Source organism: Elaeis guineensis, chromosome 6 (genome assembly GCF_000442705.2).
Source record: "Elaeis guineensis isolate ETL-2024a chromosome 6, EG11, whole genome shotgun sequence".
In the NCBI taxonomy this organism is placed as follows: Eukaryota; Viridiplantae; Streptophyta; class Magnoliopsida; order Arecales; family Arecaceae; genus Elaeis; species Elaeis guineensis.
The window spans coordinates 14,856,064-14,870,113 of NC_025998.2; positions in this window are offsets into that span (position 1 = coordinate 14,856,064).

A 14,050-nucleotide genomic window follows, 5' to 3' on the forward strand; every position below is an offset into this window, starting at 1 on the left:
GTTGGGGGATTAAGCCCCTTAATGACTTGATCCAAACCATTTGGATGCCCAACATTTGGAGCCCATTGAATCCAATTCAATTAGGTTCAATGTAGATATTTGATTTGGATTAATTCTTATCAAATAAGCATTTCAAATCTAAAAAGAAATTAGATTTAACTATGTGCTAGCAAGATTCTCTTAAATCCAATATGATTTCTTTAAATCCTAATCTAATTGTGACTTTATAAGCACAATTGTTTAATCCAGATCAAATTTTTTGTTGCGTGATCTCATAGGTTCAATTCTGTCTAGTAGTGAGATATATCATGATCTTTATCATAGTATCATTGAAAATCTTTTCAATATGTCAGAATGATTCTACTCTCACTTAATAAGGATCGTCGATCCAGAACAAGTCTAGTGAGCTCTTACAATTCATCAGTGATACCTAACAGTATATAATGACAACCCAATAAAATCGAATAAAAAACCTTTAGGTGTAGTTCTCATGCAATTTAGTCCCTCTATCGTGAGTCCCAGCTTGATGACAGATCATGGATAAATCGTCAAACCTCAACATGAGTCATATGATAGATTCAATTAGCTAAAGTCCAATAGTGATTCTCATGAAAACTCTTTTTCATCAATTACACTGACCTCTCAAATCCCATAAGACTACTTTCTATCAAGATCAATAGATTCCATCTAAATATCCATCCTACTCCTACAGTAAATTAACTATCGCCAACATATATTATAAGGACTCAAGTGGCTAAGAGGCTATATTTCTGTGCAGTCAAACTCCAACTATCTCACTATGAGCAATCATGGTACCGTAGATCAAAGGACCATTCATACAACTACAGCATCAAGATAATCACTGACGATTGAATAAAAATCTGTGTGATCTCTCATATAATCACATTCAGTACTAATTATTCTCTAACAACTATCCGTACTTATCATTCAATATCTCTACACTGTAGAATAGAGACCCATCTATCTCGAAGGAAGCAATTCGTACACCAGTCTATCCGAATCGATCACAATCTCCATGATGATACTATGATTGAAAATAATTTAAAAATTAATTATATATGCCTCTAATTCTCAACTCTTTGAGAATATATATCGTAAGCATTAATTCTTTGAACGATTTAAAGACACGTCATACTTGAATAAAAAATAAAAACTATTTTTTTATTGATCAAATCAATATTTTAAGTATAAATTTGTATCCTAAAAAAATATAATGTGTCTGCCATATTGACTTCTAAGACATACTTCTAATAGTCTGAATTTCATAGACGAAAATAGATACATATCATCTGAGGGAATACATGGCATTCCCCCTAGAGTCATAGAGACGTGCTATGGTTGTTAGAGGATAACGGCTTCATACATTATTGAATTTTGTTGGGTATAAAATACCCTCAGCCGAAGTTCTTAACAGGATTGACCCTCCCAAGACTCCTCCAGCTCTCGACCGCAGATGGTATCTCCCCGGACTCCTCCAACAGCCGGATTCCCACCGTGCTGACTGAATTCTCCCGACGGACGAACTCCCACTACACCACCCGAGATCCTTCAACATTAGTTCCTCCAGTTATCTATTAAACTGCCCGAAGCGCTCACTAAGCTCCGCCGCCAGCCGACTTTCTACGACTATCAGCTGCTCTCCGAATCCCTTTCAGACTTCTTCCAGCCAGGTTCAACTCCAATCCGAACTACTCCGGACTCCACCAACGACTGAACTTCTCCAACGGTAGGTTCCTACAACTACCAGATCTCGGCCCGGACTCCTACGGAAGCCGGATCTCATCCCCGACCTCGACTGTGGAAAGGCTTCACCCGAACTCCTATGGGAGCCGGGCTCCGTCCACGACCCCGATTGCTGGTAAACTTCGTCCGGACTCCTAAGGGAGCCGGACTTCATCCCTGACTTTGATTGCAGGTTGACTCAGCCCGGACTCCTACGGGAGCCGGATCTCATCCCCGACCTCGACTGCAGAAAGGCTTCGTCCGGACTCCTACGGGAGCCGGGCTCCGTCCACGACTCCGATTGCTGGTAAACTTCGTCCGAACTCCTAAGGGAGCCGGACTTCATCCCTGACTTTGATTACAGGTTGACTCAGCTCAGACTCCTACGGGAGTCGGATCTCGTCCCCGACCTCGACTACGGAAAGGCTTCGCCCGGACTCCTACGGGAGCCGGGCTCCGTCCTCGACCTCGATTGCTGGTAAACTTCGTCCGGACTCCTAAGGGAGCCAGACTTCATCCCTGACTTTGATTGCAGGTTGACTCAGCCCGGACTCCTACGAGAGCTGGATCTCGTCCCCGACCTCGACTACGAAAAGGCTTCGCCAGGACTCCTACAGGAGTCAGGCTCCGTCCTCGACCTCGATTGCTGGTAAACTTCGTCCGGACTCCTAAAGGAGCCGGACTTCATCCCTGACTTTGATTGCAGGTTGACTCAGCCCGGACTCCTACGGGAGCCGGATCTCATCCCCGACCTCGACTACGGAAAGACTTCGCCCGGACTCCTATGGGAGCCGGGCTCCGTCCTCGACCCCGATTGCTGGTAAACTTCGTCCGAACTCGTAAGGGAGCCGGACTTCATCCCTAACTTTGATTGCAGGTTGACTTCGTCCGGACTCCTACGGAAACTGTACTTCGTCCCAAACCTCAACTGCTGGAAGGCTTCGCCCGGACTCCCATGGGAGTCGGGCTCCATCCTCGACCTCGACTGTGGGAAGACTTCGCCCGGACTCCTACGGGAGCCGAGCTCCGCCCACGACTTCACTTGCAGGTAAACTCCATCCGGACTCCTACAGGAGCCGGACTTCGTCTCTGACCTTGATTGCAGATGGACTTCGACCGAACTCCTACGGGAGCCAGATCTCATCTCCGACTCCAGCTACAGGCAGACTTCGTCCGGACTCCTACGGGAGCCGGACTTCATCCCCAACCTCAACTGCTGGAAGGCTTCGCCCAGACTCCCATGGGAGCCGGGCTCCATCCTCGACCTCGACTGCGGGAAGACTTCGCCTGGACTCCTACGAGAGCCGAGCTCCGCCCATGACTTCACTTGCAGGTAAACTCCGTCCGGACTCCTACGGGAGCTGGACTTCATCCCTGACCTTGATTGCAGGTGGACTTCGATCGGACTCCTACGGGAGCCAGATCTCGTCTCCGACTCCAGCTACAGGCAGACTTCGTCCGGACTCCTACGGGAGCCGGACTTCGTCCCCAACCTCAACTGCTGGAAGGCTTCGCCCAGACTCCCATGGGAGCCGGGCTCCGTCCTCGACCTCGACTGCGGGAAGACTTCGCCCGGACTCCTACGGGAGCCGAGCTCCGCCCACGACTTCACTTGCAGGTAAACTCCGTCCGGACTCCTACGGGAGCCGGACTTCATCCCTGACCTTGATTGCAGGAGGACTTCGACCGAGCTCCTACAGGAACCAGACTTCGCTTCCGACTCCAGCTACAGACTCCAACCGAACTTTAGCCGACGAGACTGGACCCCCTGACAGACCGTAGTAATGGCCACGACTCTGCTCCATTTCCTGTGACGGATTTCGCATGGCTCCATCACTCCCTGGCAGACCGCAATAATGGCCACGACTCTGCTCCACTTCCTGCGATGGATTTTGCATGGCTCCATCACTCCCTGGCAGACCGTAATAATGGCCATGATCCTGCTCCACTTCCTGCGATGGATACTACGCGATTCCTCCATCCTATGGCAAGTCACGACAACGGACGCCGCTCCATTCCCCACGGCAGACTCCACGTGGCACATCCCGATGATAGCCATAGGTCCACTCCACTACTCTTCGCAACAAACTCCGTCTGATCCTGGGCAGCCCACTGCCAGACGGTTACAGATATCGCTATCAGTCTGCTGCCCTCCCCCGCCTATAAAAAGGGGGCCCCAGATACGTTATTCTCTAAGTTCTATTTTTCTATCCCAAAACTCTGCTAAAATTTTCGTTCGAGCACTCCATTCTTGTTGAGGCAGAGAACTGACTTGAGCGTCAGAGGGTCTTGCCGGAGCAACCCCACCTCCGGTTTAGACTTCTTTTGCAGGTCCCGACGGCGACCGTGACCCCCACAACTCCAGCTTCTCCGACGCAAGTAGATTTTTGCACCAATAGGATTGGCGCTAGAGGAAGGGCTGTCTTCGCAATACCCTTGTTCTTAAAGGAGCACTCAACGGGACCGCCTCTGGCCATCTTCTCCGATGTCCACTCCTCCTTCCCCCACTTGATCTCCGCCTGATGCCTCCCCGCAAGGCATCCACACGACGATCCACGGCCTCCGCGACTAGATCTCAGGCTCCGGTCTCACCTCCAGTCTCCCAGCCTCTACCTCCTCCCCCGGCAATGGTCGCCGGCATGGAACGGTCGGACAATCAATCTCCGACGGATTTTGCCAACACCATCTCGGGAGGATCCCGGCAGGAAGCAACCAACATACTGGCCGTACCCTCCAAGTGACAAAAGATTGAGGAGCCCATAACCTTTACTGAAGAAGATGCTCAGGGAGTCCAATTCCCTCATAACGATGCGGTTGTGGTTTCCTTGAATATAGCAAACTACGACGTCCGCCGCATCCTTGTCGACAATGAAAGTTCGGCCGATATTTTGTTCTACGATGTCTTTTCGAGAATGTCCATCCTTGACGGCCATTTGAGGCCGATTACCTCCCCTCTAGTAGGGTTTACCGGCGATGCTGTCCCGATGGAGGGAATGGTAACTTTGAATGTAGCTGCGGGTCAATATCCAAGACAATCCAGGGCCTTGGTGAATTTTTCGATGGTGAAGGCACCGTCAGCCTACAATGCAATCTTCGGACGATCTGACCTCAATGCTCTCCGAGCTGTCGTGTCAACCTACCATTTGAAGTTGAAATTCCCCACCAACCAGCGGATCGGAGAGGTCCGAGGAGACCAAGCCCTGGCCAGACACTGCTACCACATAGCCTTGCAAAGAAGCGACCAATCCGACCCCTGTCCAGTTGATGGGTTGGATGCTCGCGATGACCTCACTGAAGAGAGGGGCGGTCCAATTAAAAATCTGGTACCGATCCCTTTGAACGACGGAAATGCGAAGCATGTGGCGATGATCGGCTCCAACCTCGGGGAAGAGGTGCGGATGCATCTCATCGATTTTCTACGAAAGAATGCGGACGTCTTTGCTTGGGTTCCGACGGACATGCCAGGGATCGACACAGAAGTCATGGAGCACCGCTTGGCCGTTGATCCCAACCATCGACCGACGAAAGAAAAAATCCGAGGTCATGCACCAGAGAGGCAGAAGACGATAGTCGAGGAAGTGGACAAACTCCTTAAGGCCGGATTCATTAGGGAAGTCAATTATTCTGATTGGATTTCCAACGTTGTCCTAATCAAGAAAGCAAACGGCAAGTGGAGGATGTGCATAGACTTCAAAAAACTGAATAAAGCCTGCCCCAAGGATAGCTACCCCCTATCCAGAATCGATCAACTGGTGGACGCGATCTCGGGCCATGAGCTCCTCACCTTCATGGATGCCTTCTCCGACTATAATCAAATCAGGATGGCGTCGAAAGATGAAGAAAAGACTGCTTTCATTACTAACCGTGGCCTTTACTGTTACAGGGTCATGCCTTTCGGCCTCAAAAATACAGGCACAACCTACCAGCGGTTGGTGAACAAAATCTTCAAGGAGCAGATCGGCCGCAACATGGAGGTCTACATGGACGATATGCTCGTAAAAAGCAAATCTTCTATGAACCACGTCGCAGACCTCGAAGAGTCCTTCAGCGCCCTCCGAAAATATAAAATGAAGTTGAACCCGACTAAATGTGCTTTCGGAGTGACCTCAGGAAAGTTCCTGGGCTTCATGGTATCAGGGCGTGGAATTGAGGCCAATCCGGAGAAAATTTGCACCATCCAGAAGATGACCGCTCCAAGGTCGATAAAAGAGGTTCAACGCCTTACAGGGAGGGTAACAGCCCTGAATCGCTTTATCGCAAGGTCGGCCGAACGGTGCTTACCCTTTTTCTAAACTCTCAAACAGCCGAAGAACTTCTGTTGGACCCCTGAGTGCCAACAGGCATTCGAAGAACTAAGGAGCTACCTCGGCTCACCCCCGCTGTTGGCAAAGCCAGAGCCTGGAGAGAAACTATTTCTGTACCTGATGGTCTCTCCCATGACCCTTGCGGCAGTCCTTGTCAAAGAAGAAGCAAAAGTCCAACGGTCGATCTACTACGTTAGTCGTGCGTTGAGAGACGTCGAGACCAGGTATACCAAATTAGAAAAACTGACTTACGCCTTGCTGATTGCAGCCCGGTCCGACCCTATTTTCAAGGGCACACCGTAACGCTGCTCACCGACTAACCGATCAAGACGATTCTGCACCGAGCGGATGCCTCCGGGAGGATGGCAAAATGGGCGATCGAGCTCACAGAATTTGACATCAATTATCGACCCAGGCCAGCAGTGAAGGCCCAGATATTGGTAGATTTCATAGTAGAGTGTACTATCCCAAAGGAGGCCGAACCTGAACAATGCGAAATTGACGGCCCAAAATCCCGACCGAACTCCCCCAAAGAAGAGGCAGATCCCTCTGGTTGCTTTTGGGCCCTCTACATGGATGGGTCTTCTAATATGTCCGGCACAGGCACGAGCCTGATCTTGATCAGTCCAGAGGGAGTCATCGTGGAATACGCTCTGCGCTTCGAGTTCTCCGCAACAAACAATGGAGCAGAATATGAAGCTCTGATCGCAGGACTGAGGATCGTCAAAGAGCTGGGGATAGATCGGCTCCAGGTCCACAGCGACTCTCAACTAGTAGTGGGACAGGTCAATAGAAACTACGAAGCGCGGGAGGACAGCATGGCTAAATACCTTGAAAAGGTAAAGGAGCTCATCCCCGCCTTCAGCAGCTTCGACATCAGACAGATTTCGAGGTTGAAAAATATCAGGACTGACCTTCTCTCAAAGATGGCAACGCTGGCTCTGACCGAATTGCCCAAGGACGTTCTCTTTGAAGTTCTAAAGTGCTCGAGTATGGAAGAATCGCGGCCCGTGATGGAAATTGACCACGAGCCCAGCTGGATCGACCCACTGATAACCTATCTCAGAGATGGGGTTCTCCCCCAGGATGCAAAAGAGGCTCGGAAGCTCAGAAATCGAGCCTCCCGATACGTCCTTTATAAGGGCAAGTTGTACAAGAGATCATACTCTTTGCCCCTTTTGAAATGTCTCTGGCCTTCGGAAGCTGACTACACCTTGTGGGAGGTGCATGAAGGAATCTGCGAAAACTATTTGGGAGCTAGATCTTTGTCCCACAAGTTGCTCCGCCAAGGATATTACTGGCCGACAATGCATCATGACTCGATTGAATATGTCAGAAAGTGTGATTGATGCCAGAGATATGCCAATATCCAAAGATAGCCAGCCACCGAGCTTACGCCCTTGAGTGCCCCATGGCCTTTTGCGCAATGGGGGATGGACATCCTTGGACCCTTTCCCATGGCGTCGGGGTAGAGGAAGTTTCTCTTTGTAGCGATCGACTACTTCACCAAATGGGTTGAAGCCGAACCACTAGCAAAAATCACAGAAGTAAAAGTGCAAGATTTCGTCTGGAAGTCAATCATATGCAGGTTCGGTCTGTCCAGAACCCTAATCACTGATAATTGGCTTCAATTCGTGGGAGCAAGATTCGCTGAATTCTGTAAAGATCTAAATATCTCCCACAACTTCATATCGATAGCCCATCCTCAGGCGAACGGCGAAGCTGAGGTGACTAACAGAACCCTTCTGCAGGGGATCAAGATAAGACTTGAAAAGACGAAGGGAACTTGGGTGGACGAACCTTATCATGTGTTGTGGGCGTATCGAACTACCCAAAGACTGCCCACGGGGGAAACCCCCTTTGCTTTAGCCTTCGGAATGGAGGCCATCATCCCAATTAAGCTTAAACTCCCATCGGCACGAGTCGTGGCGTTCGACGAACATCAAAATTTGCAAGGTCTTAAAGCCAACCTCGACTTGCTAGAAGAAAAGTGGGAGGTAGCTCAAGTTCGAATGGCAGCCTACAGACAGAAAGTCGCTCGCTATTACAACTCCCGGGTCAAGAACAAAGTCTTTAGAGCAGGAGATCTAGTGCTTCGATGAGCCACTGTCTCCAACCTCAAGATCGAGGGAAGCTCGCCCCAAACTGGGAAGGCCCGTATGAGGTCAAAGAAGTAGTCCGGCCCGAAACTTATTATCTCAAGGAGCTCAGAGGAGCAGACCTCCCGCGACCATGGAGCTCGAAAAACTTACGGATGTATTACCAATGATTTTATTTTAAACAAAAGTTGCATATCTACATGTCTCCCCTCTTGGCACTATCTTATATCGATAGGGCAGTCCAAACAAACTGTATCGGAAGCAGGAGGAAAACTTCATCTCGACAAAGTCGAAGGTCCGGTTCTCTTTAGACCGGATGGGGGAGAGGTCCTGCAACGCCCATATGCGCCCCCACAGCCCTGTTAGGGATAGGAGGAGATCCTCGTCCTAACTTGAACAAAGTCGAAGGCCCGGTTCTCTTTAGATCGGATGAGGGGAGAGGCCCTGCAACACCCATATGCGCCCCCACAGCCCTGTTAGGGACAAGAGGAGAACCTCGCCCTAACTTGAGCAAAGTCGAAGGCCCGGTTCTCTTTAGATCGGATGGAGGGAGAGGCCCTGCAACGCCCATATGCGCCCCCACAGCCCTGTTAGGGACAGGAGGAGAACCTCGCCCTAACTCGAGCAAAGTCGAAGGCCCGATTCTCTTTAGACCGGATGGGGGGAGAGGCCCTGCAACGCCCATATGTGCCCCCACAGCCCTGTTAGGGACAGGAGGAGAACCTCGCCCTAACTCGAGCAAAGTCGAAGGCCCGGTTCTCTTTAGATCGGAAGGAGGGACCTTCCCCAGCGGCCCCTTCGCAATAAGGCTCCGTCCAGACTCCTACGAGAGCCGGACTTCATCCCCGACTTCGATCGTCGGTAAACTCCGTCCGGACTCCCACGGGAGCCGAACTCTGTCTCCAACTTCAACTACAGACACGCTTCGTCCGGACTCCTGCAGGAGCCAGACTCCATCTCTAACTTCGGCTGCAGGCAAACCCCGTTCGGACTCCTATGGGAGCCGAACTTCGCCCTCGACTTTGATCGAAAGAAAACTCCGTCCGGACCCCCATGGGAGCCGGACTCCCGTAGCCCCACCAAAAGTGGAGGAAAAATTCTACTCGAAAAAGAAAAAGGGAAGAGGGGCTAAAAAGGAAGGCGATGGACTACAGACAGCGTCAAAGACGCAGAGGACCCCGTCTCAGTAAGGATTAGGGTTCTTATCAAGGACCCCAGCTCTCAAGAAAGCTCTCAACACAAGCCCGAGATGAAACTTCCTCGGGGTGATGAAAGATCAGACCTCCGAGTCCGAGCCCGGGTGGGGGGCACCAAACCCGAGCAGCCCCAGACAAATTTACGACCACGGATGAAAAGGATGGGTCGATACGATGGCAATCAGGTACCTCTGAATGATGCGAGGGCCGAAAAGAAGCTCGGCAAGCGATAATTCGATGCATAAGTATAAGTAGCAAAAATTTCTCTTCTCATATTATTCATCCAATATACATTATAGGGCCATTAAGGTTGAAGGAGAAGGATAACTGAAAGGCAAAGCGACGTGACGACTACCGGTAATCTACGGACGACGTCAAAAAAAAAAAAAAAAGAAGGAAGGGGAAAAAGAAGAGAAATAGAGAGAAGGGAATACAACAATAACAATGATAAAGGAAAAAAATTCGGTAGACAACAGTTCGACGCAAAGTGCGGACGAAGTAACAAAATCTCCTTCTCATTCTTCGATTAACAAGTTGTATGTTACAAGACCCGGAGGGCCAGAGAAAGAAAACATTATTACAAAACTCGAAAGGGATACACCGGAGGCCACTTCAAGCTGTAGACTTCTCTTCTCGGTTCTGTCCTTCCCAGCAGTATTTTTCAGTACGTGTGATAAGCCTCTCGGCTCTCGCCCCCTGCCTCATTCCGCTCCACCTCCAAAATCCCAATCCTAGGGGGAAAAGGATGGGATAGAATTCAAGGAGCAGCAAAGGCAACGGCAGCGGTGACGACGACCTGTTTCAAGAAGAACCAGGGTTACCCCAGAGGCAGCAATGGCGTCGGAGACATGCGCCACCACCGTGTGCTCCGCGACAACCACCGTCCTAGGTGTCCCGGCAAGGTCGGCATGCGCTACTTTCACCGTCCCCGCAATGAGTTCTACTGCCCCACCGGCGGTGCCGACCGCCTCTGGTCCCTCGGCCCCAACGACATCAAGGATCCCGCCACGGCTTGTGACGACAGCTCTGCCCCCTTTACCGGTGTCGCCCCGTTCAGCTACTCTGAAGTTTTCAGGCGGAATGCCTTCACCGGTTGTCCCCGTTATTAAACCCCTGTCGTTGAAGGAATTCTCCCTCGAGCCTCCTTTAAGGTGACGAAAACCCTCAGCGGTAGTTTGACAACTGAAGAACTCGTAGACCGCTGTTCTCCTCCTCGCACTCTTCCTAGTCCGTGGCATCCTCTCGAGGTTGGTCTCCGGGGCGGAGGTCCCGGCGGGAGAACCCCTCGGAGGGACTCGGGGGACCGAAGACGACGGAGAGCCGGTGGAGATGGCAAGGACCGGCGCAAAGGATGCTCGGAGTCGGAAGGGGCACCGATGGAGTGGCTGAGTGGCTTGGCTCTCCGGCGGAAGAAAGGCGTCAACCCACAGGCAAGGTGAAGCCCCCGAAGGAAAGGCGGGGGCTTAAATAGGCAACAGAGCCTGGCGCAGTTATGGTGGCAGACGTCCCTAGGCCAACCAGTACCCACCACGTGTCCCACTCACCGCGGCATAGGGTTGACCGTTCGCGAATTTTTATGGCGTGACGCTAAGGATCGCGTTCTGGTGGGAATTCTGAAAAGACTTTTCGGGTCGCCCTAATCGAAAAAAGGCTCCAGCACGCGTGCATTTAATACCAAAATATCTGAGGACGATCGCGCGCGGACATCGAGGGAGCAACTTCGGCTGTGACAATCTTTCTGTACTTCGTTCGAAATTCGAACTCGAAAATAGGGAGACTGGTATTAGGTATAAAATACCCTCAGCCGAAGTTCTTAATAGGATTGACCCTCCCAAGCTCCTCCAGCTCTCGACCGCAGATGGTATCTCCCCGGACTCCTCCAACAGCCGGATTTCCACCGTGCTGACTGAATTCCCCCGACGGACGAACTCCCACTACACCACCCGAGCTCCTTCAACATGAGTTCCTCCAGTTATCTATTAAACCGCCCGAAGCACTCACTAAGCTCCGCCGCCAGCCGACTTTCTACGACTATCAGCTGCTCCCCGAATCCCTTCCAGACTTCTTCCAGCCAGGTTCAACTCCAATCCGAACTACTCCGGACTCCGCCAACGGCTGAACTTCTCCAACGATAGGTTCCTACAACTACCAGATCTCGGCCCGGACTCCAACAGGAGCCGGATCTCGTCCCCGACCTCGATTGCGGAAAGGCTTCGCCCGGACTCCTATGGGAGCCGGGCTCCGTCCACGACCCCGATTGCTGATAAACTTCATCCGGACTCCTAAGGGAGCCGGACTTCATCCCTGACTTTGATTGCAGGTTGACTCAGCCCGGACTCCTATGGGAGCGGGATCTCGTCCCCGACCTCGACTACGGAAAGGCTTCGCCCGGACTCCTATGGGAGCCGGGCTCCATCCTCGACCTCGATTGCTGGTAAACTTCGTCCGGACTCCTAAGGGAGCCGGACTTCATCCCTGACTTTGATTGCAGGTTGACTCAGCCCGGACTCCTACGGCAGCCGGATCTCATCTCCGACCTCGACTACGAAAAGGCTTCGCCCGGACTCCTACGGGAGTCAGGCTCCGTCCTCGACCCCGATTGCTGGTAAACTTCGTCCGGACTCCTAAGGGAGCCGGACTTCATCCCTGACTTTGATTGCAGGTTGACTCAGCCCGGACTCCTACGGGAGCCAGATCTCATCTCCGACCTCGACTACGGAAAGGCTTCGCCCGGACTCCTACGTGAGTCGGGCTCCGTCCTCGATCTCGATTGCTGGTAAACTTCGTCCGAACTCCTAAGGGAGCCGGACTTCATCGCTAACTTTGATTGCAGGTTGACTTCGTCCGGACTCCTACGGGAACCAGACTTCATCCCCAACCTCGACTACTGGAAGGCTTCGTCCGGACTCCCATGGGAGTCGGGCTCCGTCCTCGACCTCGACTGCGGGAAGACATCGCCCGGACTCCTAAGGGAGCCGGACTTCATCCCTGACTTTGATTGCAGGTTGACTTCGTCCGGACTTCGTCCCCAACCTCAACTGCTGGAAGGCTTCGTCCGGACTCCCATGGGAGTCGGGCTCCGTCCTTGACCTCGATTGTGGGAAGACTTCGCCCGGACTCCTACGGGAGCCGAGCTCTGCCCACGACTTCACTTGCAGGTAAACTCCTTCCGGACTCCTACAGGAGCCAGACTTCGTCCCTGACCTTGATTGCAGGTGGACTTCGATCGGACTCCTTCGGGAGCCAAATCTTGTCTCCGACTCCAGCTACAGGCAGGCTTCATCCGAACTCCTACGGGAGCCGAACTTCGTCCCCAACCTCAACTGCTGGAAGGCTTCGCCCGGACTCCCATGGGAGTCAGGCTTCGTCCTCGACCTCGACTGCGGGAAGACTTCGCTTGGACTCCTACGGGAGCCGAGCTCCGCCCACGACTTCACTTGCAGGTAAACTCCATCCGGACTCCTACGAGAGCCGGACTTCGTCCCTGAACTTGATTGCAGGTGGACTTCGACCGGACTCCTACGGGAGCCAGATCTCGTCTCCGACTCTAGCTACAGGCAGACTTCGTCCAGACTCCTACGGGAGCCGGACTTCATCCCCAACCTCAACTGCTGGAAGGCTTCGCCTGGACTCCCATGAGAGCCGGGCTCCGTCCTCGACCTCGACTGCAGGAAGACTTCGCCCGGACTCCTACGGGAGCCGAGCTCCGCCCACGACTTCACTTGCAGGTAAACTCCGTCCGGACTCCTACGGGAGCCGGACTTCATCCCTGACCTTGATTGCAGGAGGACTTCGACCGAGCTCCTACAGGAACCAGACTTCGCTTCCGACTCCAGCTACAGACTCCAACCAAACTTCAGCCGACGAGTCTGGACCCCCTAACAGACCGTAGTAATGGCCACGACTCTGCTCCACTTTCTGCGATGGATTTCGTACGGCTCCATCACTCCCTGGCAGACCACAATAATGGCCATGACTCTGCTCCACTTCCTGCGATGGATTTTGTGCGGCTCCATCACTCCCTGGCAGACCGCAATAATGGCCACGATCCTGCTCCACTTCCTGTGACGGATACTACGCAATTCCTCCATCGTATGGTAAGTCGCGACAACGGACGTCGCTCCATTCCCCGCAGCAGACTCCACGTGGCACATCCCGATGATAGCCACAGGTCTACTCCACTGCTCTTCGTAACAAACTTCGCCTGATCCTGGGCAGCCCACTGCTAGACGGTTACAGATATCGCTATCAGTCTGCTGCCCTCCCCCGCCTATAAAAAGGAGGCCCCAGATATGTTATTCTCTAAGCTCTATTTTTCTATCCCAAAATTCTGCTAAAATTTTCGTTCGAGCACTCCATTCTTGTTGAGGCAGAGAACTGACTTGAGCGTCGGAGAGTCTTGCCGGAGCAACCCCACCTCCGGTTTAGATTTCTTTTGCAGGTCCCGACGGCGACTACGACCCCCACAACTCCAGCTTCTCCGACGCAAGCAGATTTTTGCACCAACAAATTTATTAAAATTATGAATCTCACTAAGTAGGAGTAGGTATGGAGAATGGTTGGCTATTTGTCACCTAGTGAGCAAAAGAGTCCAGAACTCCTTCAGCATGACTGTAAAATTCCAGATGGCAGCATCTCGATGATTGCTCTAACATCCCTCAATGAGGACATGCGTCAGACTACCATTGGGTCACCAGCACCATGGTGA